Raw genomic sequence first — 10664 nt, 5'->3', positions numbered from 1 at the left:
GGAATGTTTGAAAGTCACTAAAGATGTCTTTTTTCTTATTACTCGGTGAACTCAAGTATGTTTAAAAAAGTTCACTGACTATTGCAATTCCTCAGATGCGTTTCCTGTTTTGCCTTTTGTCTGGTTTTCCTTATTTGTTGATGTTCTTTGTATATAGGATCTTAACTCTTTATTTTCTATGTGTGTAAAATGTATTCCTCCAGTTGGTCATTTACCATAACTTGTCTGTAATGTCTCTTGCTATTCAAGGAATTTTTTTTCCTTTAAAGCATCTCTTTCACTTTTTCCAAGAAAAGCTTGAAAGAGTTTATTTATTTAGCAAGACTCAAAATAAAACATGTCTTCAACCTAAGGCTCTGGGGAAAAAAAGTAATAAAACCAATAGAAATGGAGGAGGGATTTAATAAGGAAACAAAATAAATTGGAAAACTGAAACCATGCTTGATAGATAAAACTCAAAATTAGTTCTTTGTGTGTGTCTGGCTTTTTTCCACTTAGCATAATGTTTTGTTTTTTTATACATCTTTATTGGAGTATAATTGCTTTACAATGTTGTGTTAGTTTCAAAGTTAGTTCTTGAGGAAGGTGACAAGTTGTTAAACCTGGCAAGCCAAAACATTTAGCATTTTATGAATGAGGCAAGAAATATAGTCAGATAAAAAGATCATTGTAATACTTGGCATTTTAGGCAAAACGTATGGTTTTCTTTCTATTTTTTTTCTTAGCCTTTATTTAAACAAATGCTAATACATTAAATCTGTGTCTGGCCATATTTTAGAGTTTTTAAAATTGAAATATAATTGACATGCAATACTATTATGTTAGTTTCAGGTGTACTGTTGATATTTGCATACATTATGAAACGAACACCACAATAAGTCTAGGAACCATCTATCCCAATACAAAGTTATTAGAATATTATTGACCATATTTCTCATGCTGTACATTACATCCCTGTGGCTTATTTTATAACTGGAGGTTTGTGCCTTTAATCCCCTTCACCTTTTTCACCCACCCACTTCCCACCTCCCTCCCTTCTGGCAACCATCCCTTTGTTCTGTGTATCCTTGAGTCTGTTTTCATTTTGTTTGTTTTATTTTTTTAGATTCCACATTTAAGTGAGACCATGCAGTGTTTGTCTTTGTCTGACTTATTTCACTTAGCCTAATACCCTAAAATGTATGGTTTTCTTAAATAAGTTACCAAAGAGTGTTACCAAAAGTTACCAACATTGAATCAAGGAGAGATGGAAACATCAGAACAAACCAACCTTTTTAGAAGAAATGAGAGAGGTGGTCACGCATCCACCTAAGTTGGCCTGAAAGGACAAGGGCTTTTAATTCTAAAAGCTTCCCAGTCATCTTACAAAAGCAGTGTTACCCTAACCTCAGCACCCATAGAAATCCTCCCGACAAAACTAAAAATATAATGTAAAAATTCTTAGCAACGCAAGCAAATCATGTCTTTTAAAAATCTTTAATCATAATAATTTTCAAACACTTAGAAAAGTTTTAAAAAGGCACAATGAACACTCCCTACTCTCCACTTAGGTGCAACACATTGTTAATATTTTGATGTAACTGGTACAGTTGTATATAATTTATTATTTGCTGAATCATCTGAGAATAAGTTGCAGACACCATGACATTGCACTCCTGAATTCTTGAACATGCATCTCCTACAGCTAGGGACAGTCCCCTACAAATCTCAATATCACCTTTGCACAAGGAGATTACCTGTATGGTTTACTATAATAAGGAATGTTGATGATGGTTTATTTCAGGAACACAAGGATGGTTCTGTATTAGGAAAATCAATGAACTTCATCATAGTAACAAAAGAAAGCAGAAAGCCCTATTTATCAGCAAATGCTGAAGAGGTATTGGAAAAAATTCCCTAGCAATTCCTGATTAAAATTTCTTAATGAAGAATAGAAATAAAATATTCAAAAGAGAACAGCAAATGACAAGCAGCATAAGAAATCGTTAAAACGTTTCTGTTGAAGGCAACGTACAAAACTCCGTGGTTTCTGCGTTCTCCACTGTGTTTGAGATCTTCAACCTCTTTGATCCCAAGGACCATGATATTTTGGGGGAACAACTCTTATTTCCCATATATTGACTTCTTCCGGTGTTCAGCATAAATTAGTCACGATGGATGTAATATCTGGCATTTTTAAAGTGCTGATACTTCTGATCGCTACACCACTTTTAAAAGTATGCATTGAATCTAAACCTTCACCTTCAGCATCCATGTGAAATACACATACACAAGCTCTTCATTAACACTCTGAAACTTTGCTTCATTTCTTTTCCTTCTTTAACTTGTTTTCCGTTTCATTCACTGCCTCCAGAATTGTGTCCTAATGTAATGTTATGCTTTAAAGTCTTTTAAAAAACATCACAATATATAGTTAGTTCTCTGGGACAAAATTATGTATATAGATTTAATTTAAAATTTTTTCTGACCATAAGGTTCTTAATGTAAAATTTCTTCTGAACTGGGTTACAACTATAATAATATATAGGTGATCAAAACAACATATTACAAACTATGGTCTTAAATGTAAAAAGGGAAATTTGCTTAAGAGCTGCAACTCTAGTCACACAATATATACACTTTTTCTTTTCTTTGCTCTCTTGTCATTTTTTAGTACCTGTTTGCATGTAACTTACTGCTAGAATGAGACCAGGTTCGGGATCCATTCTCTTGTTACTTTTATTTTTCATAAACAGAAGCAAAAGCAATCTTGTTCACATACATAAAACGATAAGAATGGAAAGAGTCTGATTATAGCTGTGTCACTAAATTCTTTGAATTTTGCCAAGGTTATGTGCAAAAAAATCACATAATCATCCAGGCAGCTTTTCTTACTGAGCTGGCAACTTCATTAATTCTTCCATTTTTTTGGTAATAGGTAAGAATAAGAGACACCTACTTGCAAAAGTGTTAGTTACCCAATCATTAAGCATTCACTTTCTTAACATAAACACCTACATTTTGAATTGTGCCTATATTTGGTGCCCCAGATATTTTTAATACCCTATGCATTGCACCGCAGCAAGATAAATATGAATGAGATGCTTTGCTTCTGTGAAGAGGGAGAAGGGCACTTGCCAAAGGGATGCCCTGACTGCAGGCAGGGCAGTTGTAGGAAGGATCCCAGGAAGCTGAGGTTGTGGAGTCTGAGGAAGCTCCCTGACAATGAGCCACGCTGATGGTCTTTGTGTCCCTTGAGGGTACATGTGTAGTATATCACTTTGTAGACCAGTGTTCTAGGTAACATAATAAAATAGGAAAATTAAATGGCATATGTCAGGAAAATAATTCTTTTTTTAAATATTTATTTTATTTATTTATTTGGTTGCACTGGGTCTTGGTTGCTGCTCACGGGCTCCTTAGCTGCAGCTCGCCAGCTCCTTAGTTGTGGCATGCATGTGGGATCTAGTTCCCTGACCAGGGATTGAATCTGGACCCCCTACATTGGGAGCTCGGAGTCTTAACTCACTGTGCCACCAGAGAAGTCCCGGGAAAATGATTCTTTATGGAGATGACCATATAGCAAGCACATCCAGGTTTATTTATTTTAATAATATTTTGTTATTTATTTATTTGGCTGAGGCATGCGGGATCTAGTTCCCTGACCAGACATCGAACCTGGGCCCCCTGCTTTGGGAGTGAGGAGTCTTAACCACTGGACCACCAGGGAAGTCCCCACATCCAGGTTTAAAATGCAGAGTTTTAAAATTCTTGCCACAAATTTAAATGGCTAGCTAAAAGTAATGGTACAAAAACTCAGCAGTTTTCCTTTACGGGTATAATTAGCAGTTAGAGAATTGATAAAAATTCCACTTAAAAAATATGTGTGTTGGGCTTCCCTGGTGGCACAGTGGTTGAGAGTCCGCCTGCCGATGCAGGGGACGCGGGGTCGTGCCCGGATCCGGGAGGATCCCACGTGCCGCGGAGCGGCTGGGCCCGTGAGCCATGGCCGCTGAGCCTGCGCGTCCGGAGCCTGTGCTCCGCAGCGGGAGAGGCCGCAGCAGTGAAAGGCCCGCGTACTACAAAAAAAAAAAAAAAAAAAAAAAAGTGTGTTTATACACGTACATGCATACATACAGAAATGAGTTGAGCTGAAGTAAAATGTTAAGCAGGAAATAAGCATAACATCATAATGAAGGCTATAAGGATGAATTCAATCAGTAGAGCCCTTTAAGGAGGAAGACGATGGAAATGTAACTTTTTCCTAAGAAATCATTTTGCTATAATACAATCAAAACCCCAGTCAATCTGCTGGTTGATAGGGAAACACTCCAACCAGATCATAAAACAGGATCTAAATCACTACAATTTGGAAGTAGCAAAGGACTAGAAAATCTCAGCATGTGGCAAACCATGTCCAAGGATATATAGTTAGTCCATATGATTAAGGTGGCATTTCTAAGTAATAGGGGAGGATTAAATATTCCACAAATGGTTTACATATACTTTTCTCTTCCTTTGAGGGAAAATATAGATTCTCGTTCAAGCAATGTACAAAAATTACCAATGGATGAAAATGAATAAGGAACATATATAAGACTTCATAATCTTGAAGTTAGGCATTACCTCTTAAATGTTTTTCTTTTTTTTTTTAATTGAAGGATAGTTGATTTACAACGTTTCTGGTGTATAGCAAAGTGATTCACTTATACATATATTTTTTTCCTGTTCTTTTCATTATAGGTTATTATAAGATATTGAATATAGTTAAATGTTTCTTAAAATGTAACAAAACATGCCCAGCACCAGGATTCAGTTGTCAAAGGACATTATGCTTAAGAAACCAAGATAAATAATAATAATAAATAAAAGGGAGAGGAAACTCCCTTGACTTAGTTGAGATAATGGCTCTTAAACACATTAGTTAGAAACCATGTCCATCATCAGGTGGGTCCTGCATGGTCCAGAGACAGCAGGCAGCCCATCTGTCTGTTAAAATGCCAATCAAGGCAAGAGTTACCTACTGACTCTTTCCTTAACTCTGCCCCTCCCAAGCGGCCCTTGGAAGTCTGGAGAACTCAAGACTTCCCTTCAGTTCACTCAGGCAAGGACAAGAGCATCTGTGGGGAACATCTGGAAGTTTTCTGCTCTCTTGCAGGTCAAACGTTGCACCCGGCTCCTCCTACTGGCAGAGGAGAGGAAAACACTGGTCCCTGTGCTGCAGGTCAAAATTCCCTTGTTATGTTTTGTCTGGAGTGCACGTTGCTTTTAACATGTATTACATTACATCTGTGTCTAAACTTTCTTTGTGTTCCATTTAATTTATATCTAATTTATATAATAATCCTCGAATATGACTATCATCTTAGGCTGATAGTTCAATAAAATGCAACCTGAGTCTTCTAGCAAACCTCAGGTCTATGGGTCATGCTCCAATTCCATAGTGTTCTCTGGATATAATCTAGAAGTTTGTGATAGATGGCTTCATGAAGGTTACTGAAAGAAATAGTTAAAGAAAATTAAGAATATGTACTCATCCTCCTGGATTTTCTGTCAGTCTTCTTTGGAAGTCAATTCCCGGGTTGTCCAGGAGGTAGCCCTTTGTTTTATACCATCAGGATACTTGGCAACTCAGTGAATATAATTGAAAATTTGATCCGAAAGCACTGTCATGCCAAATGGGGAGACAGGTTCCTGTCAACCTTTCGAATTATCTAACCCTAACTTTTTCCTACCCCTCATCCTGCAGATAAGACTCATCATGATCCTAGCAACTCAAGCTCGTAGTCAGTGGACTTGGTTTCAGAGAATAACGCAAGAATTCCACAAGCGCATCTGTTTGTTCTATACTGGATTAATAATTTTGCTCCTTGAAATTGCTGTGGTGGCCTTTTTTGCTGATCATTTACCTTTCTCCCTCTCAATGACAATGATTGCTTCAGGCATTGTTTTTGTCCTCATTTCTGGAGGGATGGTTTTGTACAGATTATGCCGAAACTCAGAATACGCCCCTCTTCGACCAGAAGAATCAGTGAGGCATCGAACTGCCCAGGGTCATCCTGAGGATTTTGAAACAGAGGCAGCAACAATCAGCACCTGGCTATGATATTATATTAAACCCAGATATCACTGGGTCTTTTAACCTTCTGAAAGTCCCTTGAGTATTGTTAAAGCAGAAATAAACTCTGGCTTCTAAAAGGTTTTGTTATTGGAGTTTGGAATGTGCTTGTTCTTTCTTGCCTGTATGGAATCTTCCTTCCTGCAGAAGTCTTCTCTCTCTCATTCTTGTTGGAATTAGTTTTGTCCTGCTTGTTTCTGCAGCTCCCAACCTTCTGGTTCTCTTCCTACTATCAATGAAGGTCCATCCGCTGCCTGTCATCTGGGTCTTCACTGTCAACTCCAGATTTTAACAAGTACAGAGTTGACCCCTCCAAGACCACAGGTGCCCGGCTCACAGCCCTCCTCACATGCCATGTCCTGTTCTTCCCCCACCAGATGCAAAACATGACCATGGAGGTGGGTATCTTGTCATAAGTGCTACCTGTGAGACCCCTAAAACATCACTGCAGGCACCTCGTTCCCTCACCACACATCCCTCCTCACCACACATACCTCACCTACCATTCCTGATTTCTCTCCTTCCCTTCACATGACAACTCTTGACTGTGATGGAGCTCTCCCACCCTTTGCTTAGGTCTCCTCACTCACAGTGCCTTCACCTTCTTCTTGTCCCATTTGGGCTTCTTTTTTTTTCTTTTGGCTGTGCCGTGCGGCATGCAGGATCTTCCCCGACCAGGGATGGAACCCGTCCCCTCTGTGGTGGAAGCACAGAGTCTTAACCACTGGACCGCCAGGGAAGTCCTGGGCTGCTTCTTGATGTCCAAGAAAACCAGAGCCAGGAATTAGTTAAAGCAGTAAGATCAGTGTTTACTCAGGAACTACTGCAACAGGGGAGAGAGAAGAGACCTCAGCATGGAGCTGGGCTCAATTCTGAATACGACATGGTCAAGTGGGGATTTATAGCCCAGGAGAAGGGTGGGGGGGTGGTGGTCACTGGATAGAAAATTACTGAGGAAACACTAGGTGTGTGTGTGTTTGGGGGGGCGGTGATTCTGGCTAAACCGACCTAACAGGATTCCTGCAGAAGGCAGGCCAAGGTGATCAGACATCACCTGGGGGTGGGGGGTAGGGAGAGGAGGAATTTGATCAGCCGTCAAGGGTGGCGGTTTCTCACTAAACTGACTTAGCAAGAGTCCTACTCAAATTGGGTGATGCAAAGACCAACACAGAAATGCAGAATTCGAGTCCTGGTTGGGAAGAGGACTCAGAGGAGCTTTTGGTCAAGGAGAGACACTTTGTCATTAGGAATACCCCTAATTTTTTGTCCCTTCTAACCCTCCAGGCCTGGGGACATCGGAACTCCACTTAAGCTACCCCCTGTGTACGTGACTCTATAGAGTAGAGCAAGTCGTGCCAAAACATTGACTGGCTTCTTTTAAAATCACGATCACTGCCTCAGAGGGCACTGCCCACTTCTGTTCCACCTTTTTGAGGTGTCTCCCACTCCTTCAGCCCTAATGGAGAGTGAAATCTTGTTAATATAACTGACCAAAGAGAAGTTTTTTCTCCCTCAACAGATGTGTGGGGTTCCCACAATGAAATGATGACTTATGCCACCTACTCACTTAATCACCCTACAAATCTCCCCAGTGCACCAGCCCTACCCGACAACCCTGAGTGCCTCACTCTGGAATATGAAGGGAGATCCCAGAAACTAGGACCATTGAGGAATATTTCTGGCATGATCGGCAAACTCGAAGGATTTTGGAGGATGTAGAAACAGTGCAGAGAGCAGCACACAGAAAATATATCTTTCAACTTGCATTTAACATTTTGGACATGTAGGAAACACAGTGTATAAATGGAGTAAGTATAGAGTGTTATAAAGCATCACTAAAAAAAAAAGAGCTCTTGGAAATCAAAAATTAGGGCAAAAATTCAAAATCCAATACTTTTGTATCATACAGGTGAGGGGATAAAGTGAAGAAGAATCATTTACAATGAAAAATACTGGAAACAAGTCCAATAATTTTTTTTAAAGATGCAATAGAATAAGATAAAGAAACATTTTACCATCCCTGAACTGATGTCAAAAAGAAGTAAACATAATAGGAAACTGACGTTAAGGTGATTGTTTCTGAGTGGTGCGGTAAGTAATGAACTTTGTTTCTAGTTGAATTTTTTTGGATTTTCCCAAAGTTTCACTAAGGCTTTTTTATTACGTGGTAGTAAAAAAAACCTAAATGGTTTAAAAAATAAAATTGCATATATGTATGTACATATATATACATACATACATATATAGATAGATTGATCTATCTCAGCTGCTCAGTGAAACATTACAGGAAATGAAAATATACTCCCCCCAAAAGTGGTAAGGAGCTAGAAGATGGTACCCAGCTTTTCTGCTGACATCGCATACAGACCATTCCTTGGTATTGTTTTAAACACAACCATAAACTTTTTGTCTTGGCTTTTCCACCACTGAAATGGGGAAACATCCCCATGATATTTCTGAAATATCTTGTACTTCTGGAATGGAAGTTCTGTAAGAAAATATATTCAAAGCCCAGCAACTCCCGAACATAAGGATGATTGGTTTTCTGATCATCTTTTTCTCAAATATATAGGATTTAAATTTTTTAATCTATATTTCCAGTCTATGTGTATTCAAGTTTTTGTCAATAAAATTTCCTTTTCAGTAAAACATAGTAAACTGGCATTTATCCTATCTCTTTAATTTCCTAAATGATTTGTCGTGGCCCCAAACTGGAAACAACCTGATATAAGTAAGAAAATGGATAAACCAACAGTGATATATCCATACCTTGCAATATTTCTCAAAAAGGAACAAGTTACAGATACTCAAAACAATACGGATGAATCTCAAAATAATCATCCTAAGTGAAAAAAACAAAACAGAAAAGATTACATACTTGATACTGTTTACATAAAACGCAAAGTGATTTTTAGAAACAGAAAGCAGATCTAGCTGTTGCTTGAATATAGGAGGGAGGGAGGCATGGATTACAAGGGGACATAAGGAAACTTTGGGGGGCAATGGATATGTCTATCTTACTTGTGCTGATGCTTTCACAGATATACACATATGTCAAAACTCATTGAACTTTACACTTTAAATTTGTGCTGTTTTTTAAACCTCATTTATACTTCCATGAAGCTGTGAATAAATAAGCACAGAGTAAATCAGTTTTTATTTTTTATTTTTAGCCATACGCGGGCCTCTCACTGTTGTGGCCTCTCCCATTGCGGAGCACAGGCTCCGGACACGCAGGCCCAGCGGCCATGGCTCACGCGCCCAGCCGCCCCGCGGCATGCAGGATCCTCCCGGACCGGGGCACGAACCCGTGTCTCCTATATCGGCAGGCGGACGCCCAACCACTGCGCCACCAGGGAAGCCCAGAGTAAATGATTTTAAGCTGTGTTTCCGCAACCTTTGCTGATATGAAGAAGCCCCTGGTGCCGTGGAAAGTCCATGCTCCTTGTCCCACTGCCGGAACCTCCATGAAGCACCAGGTGAATTGTGCTTTCAACAAGGGTCCCGGGAATTCTCAGGCTCAGGGCAGCTGGGAAACCCTGGTACAAATTGGATGGCAGCTGAGAAGGAGGCTTCCCTCATCTTGACCAAACTATCATCAGGTGAAGCCGAATGAAACCACCACCATTAACAGCTCAGGGGACAAAACGACCGTTTCCTAGGCTTTATTCATGACACATTATCCTTAACCACCGTATAACAGGTGTTTGTCGCCAGTCTCTCCTTTAAGAAGTTTCTCAGTCCCCCAGCATCTTCTATCATTGGATGAATTGGGAGAAAGCTAAGCTGATAGGTGAAAATGGCTCTCCGTAGAATCCGTGTTATTGCAATTATCCAGTCCAGATCCTGTCTCCTAGAGAAGAAACACAAAGAGCTGTGCTTAGCATTTCACCTTGAAGGGTGTTTGCTGGTTTCTGTCGTGAAAGAGCTGCATTTAATGCCAGGGAAAGCACGCTACAATTTTTTAAATATTTATATAGAAGTAGTGATGTGATTGGAAGTCATTAAGAATGCTCTTTTTCTTCTGACTAGGTAAGGTCAGGGATATCTTTTGAGATTCACAGAGCATTGCAATTCCTCAGATGTAGGTTTTCTGTCATGCCCTTTCTCAATTTTTCTAGTTTTTTCTTAATTTGTGGTATTCTTTGTATGTAATGGATTTTAACTCTGTCTTCTCCACGTTGAAAATAGATTCATCCCATCCTGTCACTTTAACTTCATCTCTAGTGTTTTTTGTTTTTTTTTTCTTTATGGCAGCTGTGCTAATTTTTTTCAGTAAAAACTCGAACGTTTTTCTTTATTTAGCAAGATTGAAATTACACAAAACATGCATTCAACCTAGGAATTGAAAAAAAAGCTTTTTAAACATTGGAAATGGAGGAGGAATTTAATATGGAAAGATCTAAAATTAACCAATTGGAAAGCAAACACTATGGTTAATGGATACAACTAAAAGCTGGTTTTTGGAAAAGGAAATTATTCTATTTGGAAATAGGTGAACACTGTCGAGTCAATAAAAAACTTAGTTATTATGAATAAGACAAGAAATATTGTACAAAAAATTATT

This window comes from Delphinus delphis, chromosome 15, assembly GCF_949987515.2.
Source record: "Delphinus delphis chromosome 15, mDelDel1.2, whole genome shotgun sequence".
Classification (NCBI taxonomy): Eukaryota; Metazoa; Chordata; class Mammalia; order Artiodactyla; family Delphinidae; genus Delphinus; species Delphinus delphis.
This window is presented reverse-complemented; position numbering follows the sequence as displayed.